Source organism: Calliphora vicina, chromosome 4, assembly GCF_958450345.1.
Source record: "Calliphora vicina chromosome 4, idCalVici1.1, whole genome shotgun sequence".
Classification (NCBI taxonomy): Eukaryota; Metazoa; Arthropoda; class Insecta; order Diptera; family Calliphoridae; genus Calliphora; species Calliphora vicina.
This window is the reverse complement of record NC_088783.1, coordinates 31,213,075-31,226,391: the sequence shown is the minus strand read 5'-3', so window position 1 is coordinate 31,226,391 and position 13,317 is coordinate 31,213,075.

Below are 13,317 nucleotides of genomic sequence, written 5' to 3'. Positions count from 1 at the left end.
CAATTTAATTTAATATTGTGAGAAGTGATTCTTATGACATGGATTTCATCGACTCTATTCAACGTTCAACGGCCTTTCGGTAGGAGTCATGTTCCTTAGCTAAGGCCCACACTAATTTCCAGCAAAAAAAACTATACCTTCCGAACTGATCATCCAATAGGTGTCAATTGCAAAAGTATTGGTCCTTTTTTGGTCCTAGTTTGGTGTACAGGACAACTCGCATTATACTTTGTATTCAAGCTAGGAATTTTGAAGTCATAAATTGTATTCCGCCATGTGAAGAGTGTGTTCTTAGCTAACTCTATATATTGAGATATTGTATACAGGGACTTCACAAATATCGTTTCCACTACATCGTTGCCATATTCTACAGAAGGAAACTTAATACTATCCCTGACGTACCAATAATTCGCCAATTGCAAAATACAGACCCCACCCATCACTGTATTACATTGTTCAATAAAATGGTGAATAGATAGTCAACATCAAGCAGTGATGATCGTCATAGGCTGGATATTATTATATCTAAGAACGCGGCAAATACATACTCGTTTTGCATAAATAAAACCGATCGGCGAATGAAGAGCTGTCTCGACAGTATTGAGCGCTAGATAAAAGCTGAGGAGGTAGAGTCTTTCTCAGGTGGCCTTTATAAAGACTTTAATAGATACCAGACTGGTGGGTTTATAATTCTTTGTTTTCCCCACTTAAGCGTTACCACAACTCTGCATATGGCCAATCATGATGAAATTACTTGAAAAAATAATACAAATTCGAAGTTCTTAAAATCTCTGATGTTTCCGAGAGAGGATAACTTTATTTTCATACTATAAAATTCCATGGTATACAAAATATTGATTTCGCTTTAGATATGTTATGGTAAAAGTTTGATTTATATTCTTTATTACTTAAATATTTGTTCTACCAATTATTTGCCATATTTTAAATTATATTCTTAAAACTTCACTTTAATTAAATAACTTATTTCCTTTATTATCAGTAGACATTTAATACCTGCAAGTTGTAAATACTCTTACAAGTTTTCATATCCTAATAGATGACATTGAACTTACCTCAATTTATTGTAGACTTAAATTACAAAGTTTCAGTTAAACCTTAAGGTTAAAATATGTATGTATATATGCAGCATTGAATGAAACTTCTTCTGTCCAAAGATTTTTCTTAAATACTAACTTCCTACACACGGACTTTAAATAGAAGTGATAAAAACTTTAAGCTGAATAACTAGAGAAAAAAGCAGGCGAATATTAAACAAATGTAATTTATAATTTTTTTTTTTAGCACTCAAACCAATGAAAGCCAAACGTAAAAAATTGTGTACACCAAAAAAATCTACTACTAAAGCTAGTTTACACATAGATATGCCAGAATGTGTAGATGTATGTGTGTATATGGGCAAAAAGTTTTATTCTTGATTTTGTTTTCTTAGAACATCAAAAGCGGTTTGTATGAACAAAGGCATCAGCGTGTATAATCCGTGAATTATTTTGGTTAGCGCGGTTTAACCCTTATGTGTGTGACAGAGTACCCGGATAACTTTTTAAAATGTAATTACAATTTTCTCTGTATGCAGAATTCCTAGGCGCTTGAAAATTTCTGAGAACTCATAACTTTTGTTTATATTTATTTTTTATGATGGAAACTTTTGTGTCTCGACTTGGGAGGGAGTGGTTAATCATTTTACATTTTACACCTTTAACAGGGTGACAGGACACCACATACAAATTATATGGAAAATATTACTCATACGCTTACAACACAATATTGAGTAGTCTTTCTACTTGCTGAATTTGTTTGAGTAGTGTGTATATAAATGACAATCTCCATTTATTGAATTGACGTTAGGCTAAACTAAAACATTTTTCTTGAATTTAATAGTACGGAGCATTCGTATATATTGCGCAATAATATGAAATAAACAAATGAAAACATCAAAAACTGCTGTTTATGGTTATGGCACCACAAATCGAGTATTGTAAAAAATGCTTATGTTATGGCATTTTTATAGAGAGTGCACGCAGAGAAAAAACATGGTTGTGGTAACCATAAACTAAGAGCAACATATTATGATCAGATTTATGCTTGTAGTCCAAAACATATTATGATCATTATTAGTATCATTATTAGTATCATAAAATATCATAATATGTTCTGAAATAATCAAATTATGATAAAAATCAATCATAATATGTTTTAAAATAATCATATTATGATATAAATCAATCATAATATGACCCAAAGTCATCATATTTATGACCCAATTAAATCATATTATGATCCAAAATAATCATATTATTATTAAACTTACAAATGGTGGGAAAACAGACTATTAAAAGTAAACATATTTTGTTTGCATGTTAAACATATTATGGCTACATTTATTATTATTTAGTTGTTGTAAACATATTCTGTTAACATCTTAAACATATTATGACTACGCGTATATAAACTTAACATTTAATGGTTGTACATAAAGATAATATGTTTACCTAATTATCATTATTTAGTTGTTCGAAAACCATATTCATATTTATAATTGCGATGAAAATATAAATGTTTATAGTAACTATAATATTGTTGAAATTAAATTAAAACAATAATTATATGCTTACGACAACAATATATAGTTACAGAGAACATAGTATAGTTGTCGTAACCATGTCCAACCATGTCTTTTCTCTGCGTGTGGTTTCTGAAATTTTCCAATTTTATTGCTAGTAGTATCGCTGACACTAAATTATTTTTCGAAATCGTAAATAATGAACAATAAATTTCGGTTTGAAAGATTTTAAAAGAATAGTGTTTTTGCCCATATACTTTATGAAATGACTAGTTTTTGGGTAATACATGATTGTATCTGTGTACAATGCACATACATAAGCAAATATTTGTATATTGCTTATGTAGTAGTAAATGTATGGCGAAAAATGGTAGTGGTAGTTGTGAAATTGTTTGTATGTGTGTGTGTGTGCAGTGACAGCAATTGTAGATATTGTACTGTGTACGAGTATAGACAGAAAACAGGAAACTTCGTAGCAAATGTTCAAACCATTAATTATATCTGTCGCACGCCCATTGCAATAAACTAAAATATTATTATTATTTTTTTTTATATTTTTCTTCTTCCTTTATACCCCGCTCTAGCTCGCTCACTTGTTTTTGTATGTGTTTGGAGTTTAAAATAAGTTTGCATATGTGTGAAACAGTGTGTGTGTGTGATTGCCGTTTTTTGCCATTTCTATAAAAACTTGAAAATGTTGCTTGAGTTTAACGTGTCTTCATATGAGTATAATTTTTTTAAAATTTTTTTTATTCCAAAATAAATATAATTTTGTTAAAAGTAAAATTTAAACAAAAAACTAAAATTTATTTAAAGAAGATAAAACATGAAATGAGATGCCATTAATAATTTTTTTATTAAAAATAATATAACAATTTTATTTGTTTGAGAGCTTTATATGAGTGTAGTTTTGAGGTATCCATATGTACATGAGACTGTTTATATGAAAGTGGTCTAAGTCCAGAAGTTAAACTAAGTTATTTAAATTTTTATTATTGAATTGATAGTTTATTTTCTTAGATTTCCCAAATAAAATAGTTGATATTTAGTTAGCCTTAGTTTATACACCAGCGGCCTGAATTATTGTTAAGTAGAGCATTTGAAAATTTTAAAAAACTGCAAGTTATTGTTGATTTTATTATTTATTTTAAATCTTTGGCATTCCTTTTTCCAACTCACTGTATTCCTTTTTATTACCATTTGAATGTAGTTATGAACAATATTGCAATTATAAATCTATGATCATATTTATCTTCATGTGGTGAAATTATCTATGTGTTGTATTTGCATGAACTTTTGCTTGTGTGTGTTTCTGCCAGTGCGTGTCTTAATGTTAAAATACAAAATTTCACTTTAAAGCTATTTAAAATCATATCCATATGCAATTGTATATGTACGTTTATGTTCTACATTTTAGATTAATTTAAGAATGTTTGAATTCAGTTTACGGATTTATAATGAAAATAAATAAAACCCCAGCAAAATGTGTTTTATTTATTATTTTTTTGTTTATATTGTTTACGAAATTAATACATGAAAATCTAGGTTAGTTGTTTTCGGCAAAATAAATGTTAGCATGATTTGTTTTCAGTATAAAATGATTATAAAGCAAATGTTATGAAAATGGTAATTTGGTTTGAAAAGTCTTGAGAAATTAAAATATTGAACATAATTTGCAACAAATCTTAATATGGTATGACTTATCCAACGGATCGTGCATTGCCGAAACTGGGGCGCAAAGGTACATTGATATCCCCTCGATTTTGAGTATGATAATTGAGTTGAAAGTTATGAAAGTCATGTGGTCCATAACTACAACTTGTAATTGTGGCACAGAGAAGGACAAAACTCTCTTGGCATTTGGTAGGGAATGAACACAATTTCACCACGTTCTACAGTAGCGTGAACTAAGACTCTTGGAACATCCCTCTTTCATTAGTGCTTCAGAGATGTGACGCTAACTAATCTGATCGAATTGGTCGGATAATCATGTAATCACAATGGGTATTAGAGGCCACCTGTCAATTGCAAGCGACCGAGTGATGGTATATTAGTGGAAATCCAGAAGTTCTGGAGACTTTCACAGAACCCATGATTTACCAACCAGTTTCTTTACAAATCAATGATCTATCTACTAACCAGCGCTCCCTAAGGATCAAATAAATAGACAATTGCTTTCGTTAGTGAAAACAATTGTCACGTAATATTTTACTGACAATTTTGTTTATAAAAACCATATCTTAACTACTGCCTCTGCCTTGTAAATTTTCGTAAGACCATAAACTTTTGAATCCATATATGTGCATTTATATTATAAGTAGAATATATGATTTAAACTGGAACAATTAGCAAGAAGTTTTATGGATTGTTTACGTTATATTTGGTAGACATGATTATGAAAATATTATTTATTGTAGAATAACCCTACACTTACTGATGAAGTATATTTAGTTTTATAATTTTATTTGTTATTGAATGCAGAAAATATTTTTATGTAGAAATTCACCAAACTTATTTAACCATATCCATAAAATTTACTATGAATTTTGATTTGAAAAGTACAAATACCCAGTACTAGTTATTTAAAAATAGTAGCATTTATATTCGATATTCACCGACTATTTGGAAATTAAAAGGTATCTCTCTTAATTAAAATAAAATTATAAAAATTATTGGGTGAATGACTTAAAAATTCGCAATATTTTAAAAGTTTTAGAAGCAATTGTACAATATTGTTACGAAATTGTACTTGAATTCAAGTATAACGATTTTAACGGCTGATTTGAAGTTGCATAATGCTATTTGAAAGCAGTACTTCTCAAACTGTAACATATCTGTGGGCATTATTAACATTAAATAAAACCTTTGAGTTGATCATTGATCGTAAGTATGGCAACGCTGAATGTTTGCTGCGACTCGTATATTCGAATTCGAATATACGAGCTTTGACAGTTAAAGAACATTGCAGAAAGTTCACCAGAGATGGCGTATGTATTCGAAAGCTCTAGAATACGAGCTTTGACAGTTAAAGAACAATCTAGAGTGCAGATGGCAGTGTTATAAATAGTGGCAGAGGTTGCAGTCGTGAGTGAGTTTATCAGAATAAACATCAACTGAGCGCCTTAAAGTGTGCTGTATTTATACCCTACGCCACCACAGTGCGTTTGTGCAGATGTTTGTAACGCCCAAAAATATTAGTCTAACACCCACCTTAAAGTATACCGATTGAATCACTTTCTGAGTCGATTTAGCGATGTCCGTCCGTCCGTCTGGTCGGCTGACTGGCTGGCTGTCCATGTAAACCTTGTGCGCAGAGTACAGGTCGCAATTTTGAAATTTGATACATATTATTTTTTCGGCTCAAGGACCAAGCCTATTGAAACTGGCTGAAATCGGTCCATTATTTCACCTAGCCCCCATGCAAATGTCCTCCCGAAATTGGACTTTATCGGTCATAAATGTTTAATTTATATATGTATCTCCACAAATTCCGCTCTAAATAAGTTTTATATACACAAAATTCATGTCACTAAATTTTGTTACGATCGGTCCATAATTAGTCATAGCTCCCATATAGACCCGCTTCCGAAAATCACTTTAACGTGCATAAATCATTTAAAAATGTTGGTAAACACACAAAATTCAACATAGTTAACTTTAATATAGACATAAATCACACGACCTAATTTCATGGTGATCGATCCATAATTGGTCATAGCCCCCATATAAGGCCCACTTCCAAAAATCACTGAAAAATGTAAATTATTGAAATTTTAAAAGAAAAATGTTTTTGCTCATTTACTTGGTGTAGGGTATTATATGGTCGGGCTTGACCGACCATACTTTCTTACTTGTTTTCAAGTGAATTCGTGTACATTATAAAGTGTGTACATTTTAAATAAAGAGTTGCTACAATTTTTAAACTACTAAACGGCTTTTATTTGCAATCAAAAGTATCCGGTTTTGAAAAGGTTAAAACGTAACAATATTTTATTCACAGATTATATAGCAAACAAAAAAACAACTACTCATCTTTTGAGGCCAAGAACGTATCCAGCCAATATCGGAAACTCTGTTCCAAAATTATCGTTTTGCTTCGATCGATAAAAAAAAGTAGTCGGACGGGGCAAGGTCTGGACTATAAAGCGGGTGAGGCAGAACTTCCGAACCACTTCATTCTACATAGTTTTTAACAGGTATTTCAAAATGTGGACGAACGTTGTCATGATGAAATATTAGGTTTTCAAACGACTCAGTTGCGTTCGATACAGGTTCCCTGTGAGGGTCTGGTCAGATTTCAGCATCTCATAATAGATATGACTCTTCTGCTACCACCAAATACAGATAATTACTTTAGAGCCATGGATATTTGGCATTGGTTTCGATTCGGCTGGTTGGCCAGGCTTTACATACCATCACTTACGCTTCGGGTTATCGTAATTGATTAATTTTTTATCGCAAGTAATAATTCGGTGCAAACATGATTTTCTTTTACAGCGTTCAATCATCATTTCAGACATATGACGCTTTGTTGGCATAAAATTCGTTTCAAAATAAACTTTATAAATTACAGATATGTATCCTTCAAAATGACATATAGGTTATTGAAAACAAAAACCGCGTTCGAAAGATACGCCATCTATTGAAAATCCCGCATTTTGAAGACATACAGCTAATAATATAAAATAGGGTATCTAAGTTTCATCTCAACTGAGTGCAGCACTTTTACTTGTTTTTAATTAATTTCAAATATTGATCACAACCATTATAGTCCTACAAATATAATAAATGTACTGAAATATGCAAATAGAAAATTTGAATTTTATATTAAGGTTAATTGTCTTAAATTTATGCTAAATTTTGTTTTCAAAATAATTTAAATAACTTCAAACATTAGTACTTATATATAAAAGTATACCAAAAACTTATCCATGTCACGATATTTAAACCTAACCTAAAATCTTTTTAACACACATTTCAGTTAAACTTTTAACACTTTGGATAATTAACCCTATGACTAATATTTTCATTGTATATATGATTGGCCTTTTTTCTCTGTAAAAATAAAAGAACATAAAAATTATAATTTTAAACATTTAACAAATGAGTGAATAGCACAATGGCACTTTAAAAACCATATGCTTTACAAGTGGTTTTTAAATTGTGTATAAATCTGAGCGAGCGAGCGAGTGCGTGTGTGTGGAACGTGTGTAGAAGAGTGTATAAGCCTGTGGCATAAAATCATAACTCTAATAATTCGCACTTTACCAAAGCTTTTTGTAATAATTTTGACCATTAACACTACATATACAAACAAACATTCAAACACAAACGTTAGCTAAATGTCCAACAAACACACACACACACGTTCATAAGCATATTGTTTTCGGGTATAATATTTGTTGGTTTGTATTACATAAAGTCTATTTGAGCCATATACCGCACACTTTCATAGATATGTTGTATGTGTATATGAGTGTCTATGTTTGCGAGTACGTGGTATATGTGTGTATAAACATTTGAACATATTTACAAATGTTTAATGTTTGGTCAATTGGCACTTATGGTTAAAATTGTACAAATGGCCACCTAATAAAATTTTAACTAACACCCCATTCACGTCGTCTCTGGCAGCGTCGTCTCTCTTTTTTTTAGATAACAATGGAACAAAAGCAAAATTAAATGACCAAACAACTAGAAAATTATACAAAAAATAAACTAACAGTGGAACTATATATAAAATGTTAAAATAGTAAACAAATAAGAAAGACACTGATATATGAGGAAATCATATTTCTTTTAGAACTTCAATAACTGTTTTCATGAGTAATTTTGGGATGAGGGTTTTAATGAAATTAGGTCCCAGTATTTTGTTTGTATATGAAAATTATTTTAGTTAAATTTTATTTGAATTCCAAAATTTGTATGAAATTTATGTTCGTTAAAGTGATTTTCGGAACATGACCTTATATGGGAGCTACGACCAATATTTCAATATGTACGTAATTTTATGTGGATACCGAAATTTTTATGAGAATTATGCTCATTCAAGATATTTTCGGATATGTACCTTGTATGGAAGCTATGGCCAATTATGCCATGAAATTTGGTCTCGAGATTTCTTTGTATACACGCAGAGAAAAAATATAGTTGTCCATGGTTACTGTAACCATTTAAATAGTGTTTTAAGTTTTTTAACAATATTATATTCACAGTAACTATTTATATGGTTGTGGTAACCATAATATGGTTAATTTGCCATTCACATGATTGTGTCAACCATATATATGGTTACAGTAAACAAGTATATGTTTGTGACAACCATTTATATGATGAATAATTTTATCATAATATGTTGTTCTCAGATTATGAGCCAAGAGCAACATAATATGATAAGTCCTTCATCATATAAATGGTTGTCACAAACATATACTTGTGTACTGTAACCATATATATGGTTGACACAATCATGTGAATTGCAAATTAACCATATTATGGTTACCACAACCATATAAATAGTTACTGTGAATATAATATTGTTAAAAAACTTAAAACACTATTTAAATGGTTACAGTAACCATGGATAACTATATTTTTTCTCTGCGTGTATATAACTTCCTTGTGTTGAAGCTTATGTGGAGGTCAATTTCTTTGTAAGAGATTAATGCTCGTTGAAGTGATTTTCGGAAGTGGGCCTTATATGGGAGCTATGGTCAATTGTGGATTGATGCGCAAGAAATGTCTAAATGCGATTTATTTTTATATACAACTTTTTTTGTGGAGGAATTTGTGTAGATACATATATAAGTCAGATAATTATATCAAAAAAGTCCTATTTCGGGAGTAAATTTGTATGGGAGCTAGGTGAAATAATGAACCATCCAGTTTCAATATACTTCGTCCGGAATCGATCGCTGTATTTTTGGACTAATATTTTTAGGCGTTACAAACATCACCACTAACGCGATATATCCTCTTCACTATGGTGGTATTGGGTTAAAATATTTGATGAGTTTTCTATAGAAAATTGTTTGGCATATATTTGAACGCGATTTTTAATAACGTTTGTATCATTTAAAAGTTCACATATACGTCATTTACACTCCCTTAGGTATTGAATATTATAGTGTAAACAATAATGTTTATTTTGCTTCAAAACTGTCGAATTTTCTGCCAAAAAGCCCCATTTGCGGGAAGTTTTGCTTTACTCCTTGAGTTTGAAAAAAAGTGCCATTGAAGCACACCGATTGGTCACCGAAGCTTAAAGTGAATGTATCCAATAAGTCTCAACGTGCTAGAGATAGTTTGTGCTGTTCAGAAATGGTGATTTTTACACGGAAGACAAAGATCGACCAGGCCAGCCAAAAAAAATGTTTGAAGATGGTGACAATGGTGGCATTACTTCATGAAGATTGCTGTCAACAATTTCAAAACGTTTTCCAGCTGCAGCATTCATACAAAAGCAAAGATATTGATTACCATACGAGAGACCTTGAAAGACGATTTTGCTAGTTCGAAATTATGCTTTAATGCTACTAAAGAAAATCATATTTACACTGAATCATTACTTGCGATGAAAAATGGATTCATTACTATACTTGAAGTGTAAGAGATCGCATGTACAGTCAGCCAACCAGCCAGCCGAATCCATGGTGCTATGATCTATATTTGGTGGGAGCAAAAAGGTCCTATCTATATATTTAATCTATATCAAATGCAACTGATTCGTTTGAAGCGAGCATTGGCCGAACAAATCTAAAAAATATGCGTACAGACATGAAACCGTAATGTTCCATCATGCTAACGCTAGGCCACATGTTGCAATACCTGTTAAAATCAATTTAGAAAGAAGCGATTGGGACGTTTTGCCTCATAGTCCATACCTTGCCCCGTATGACTACTATTCGATCGATGCAGAACGCTCTCTCTGCGATACGCTTCAATTCAGAGCAGAGTAGAAATTGGCTGGATTCGTTCTAGGCTTCAGAAGATGAGGAGTTCTTTTGGCTCGGAATCCATATGCTAACAGAAAGATGGGAAAATGTCATAGCTAACAATACTTTGAATAAATTTATACACCCAATACATATAAAAAACTTTTCAGAGAGTTTTCTATAGGAAACGTTTCGAAGAGTTATGTGTTGAAAATTTCTCTATCTCCATATGGTCGAAAAATTTTCTATAGCTATTGGGTTGAGACATTTTCTGTTAACAACTGAACGAACAATTTTTTAATAGAAATTTTGTCGAAAATTTTTTTATGGAATACTATTCGAAATATTTCTTGCAAAATATTGTCAAAAAGTTTTTTGTAAAAAAATCTTGAATCTAAGATTACTTCGACACTTTTCCTATATGAAACTTTTCTAACGGTTCTCCCTATGATGCTTTTTAATATAAAACTTCCCGATATGTTTATTTATGTTTTTTTTTTATTATTTTTACATTCTGTTTACCTTTATGAAATTTTAAATTGAATTTCTTTATTTTAATCCACTGTACAATATGTTGTACAAAAAACTAACAGAAATTAAATGAAAATTTTCATTTATAAAATCATTAAAATAAAATATTAATTAGTTTTGTGTGAAAATAATCTAAATGTTTGCAAAACTAAAACAAAAAAAAAATTAAAACTTTAAACGAACGTACAATAAAAATGTGTATAGTTTTAATTGGATGCATAAATCATAATAAAATTAAATTAAATTATTTAATTTTTGCTTACATTTGAAAAATCAATTAAAAATCATTAAAAAATAAATATAAAATCAAATAAATTAAAACAAAAAATACAAAATTTTATCAAAAATACATAATTTATATACAACAAACATAAGCAGACATGCTGTGTTGTTTTCCAAATAATAATATAATTTTCCAATAATTGTCTATAATTCATTTAGGCCCAGCATTAATTCATATTTACACACAAATAATTTTTGGCAGCAAATCTCAACTTTGCCCCGGATCTGTAGTTTTGTGTGAGTGTTTGTATATTTCAAGGAATTTTGTAATTAAAATTCACATTCAAAATAAAAGAATTTTATGTTCATTTTCTGTGGTTAATATCATCGTATTAAACAAATAACCACGTATACAAAATTAATCCACCAATACCTCTGTAATAAATTTTCTCGTACATATTTTCTTTTACTCTTTTTTTATATTTTTTTTCTCTGCTTTCAGCTGTTTTCCGCTTACAGTTATATTCACACGCACACCTGGTAACAGATTTACAGTTGCCTTCATTTGTATGTATATGGGAGTGTGTGTTTGAGCATAAAATACCATGAGTAGAAAAAAAAGAAAAAAAAAACGTACCAAAGTTAATGAATTTGCTATGCCATTAGAGGTGTAAACTTTTAAAAAATATTTATGTTGGTAACACCAGAGATCGTTAGAGCAGCGTTGTCCAACCTTCTGCCCTTAATGCGGAAACATACGTTTTTTCCAGCCCGCAAAATCATGGAGGATCATGTGTCTTTTATTATTCAAAAAACAAATTACAATCTAAGGAAAGAAAACTTTGTTTTCTGTTTAATTCAAACTATTCTTTTATTTCGCAAAGTTTAATTATTAAGTTGTAGAATGCCTTAAGATTCACTAACAAAGAGAATTTAAAGACCTTTGCAACGACGTATATAAGTCCATAATAAGTACATAATAAGGGGCCAATCGAAAAATTTATAGCATTTTCTGATAGGAGGATTACTTTTGCGCCACCTGTTATATGGAAAAACCCAGGACAACCTCGATTTTTGATCTATATCTGCAATACTAAATCATTAATATAGACAATATGTACACGCAGAGATAAAATATAATTGGGCATGGTTACTGTAACCATTTATATAGTGTTACACGATTTTTAACAATATTATAGTCACAGTAACCATTTACATGATTGTGGTAACCATAATATGGTTAATTTACGATTCACATGATTGTATCAACCATATACATATATGGATGCAGTAAACAAATATATGTTTGTGGCAACCATATTTATGATGAATAATTATATCATAATATGTTGTTCTCAGATTATGATAAGCCTTAAGCCGAGAGCACCATAATATGATAAGTCCTTCATCATATAAATGGTTGTCACAAACATATATTTGTTTACTGCATCCATATATGTATATGGTTGATACAATCATGTGAATCGTAAATTAACCATATTATGGTTACCACAATCATGTAAATGGTTACTGTGACTATAATATTGTTAAAAATCGTGTAACACTATATAAATGGTTACAGTAACCATGCCCAATTATATTTTATCTCTGCGTGTACATATTGTCTATATTAATGATTTAGTATTGCAGATATAGATCAAAAATCGAGGTTGTCCTGGGTTTTTCCATATAACGGGTGGCGCAAAAGTAATCCTCCTATCAGAAAATGCTATAAATTTTTCGATTGGCCCCTAATGTCAGTTCTGTTTTGACATTTGTGTAGTAAACACATGAGAAATACACGTTAATAAACAATGTTACGCTACACTGCTCCAGAACGGGGAATATTGACCGCTCCAGACTTCTTTTTGTGGGGCTTTTTGAAGTCGCGGGTTTATGTCAACAAGCCTCAGACTCTTGCAGCTCTTAAAGATAATATCCGTCAAGAATGTGAGGATCTATCGCCGGAAGTTTTGGTCAAAGTGATGGAAAATGCCATAAAAAGAGCTCAAATGACAATCAACTGTGGCGGCTGCAATTTACATGACA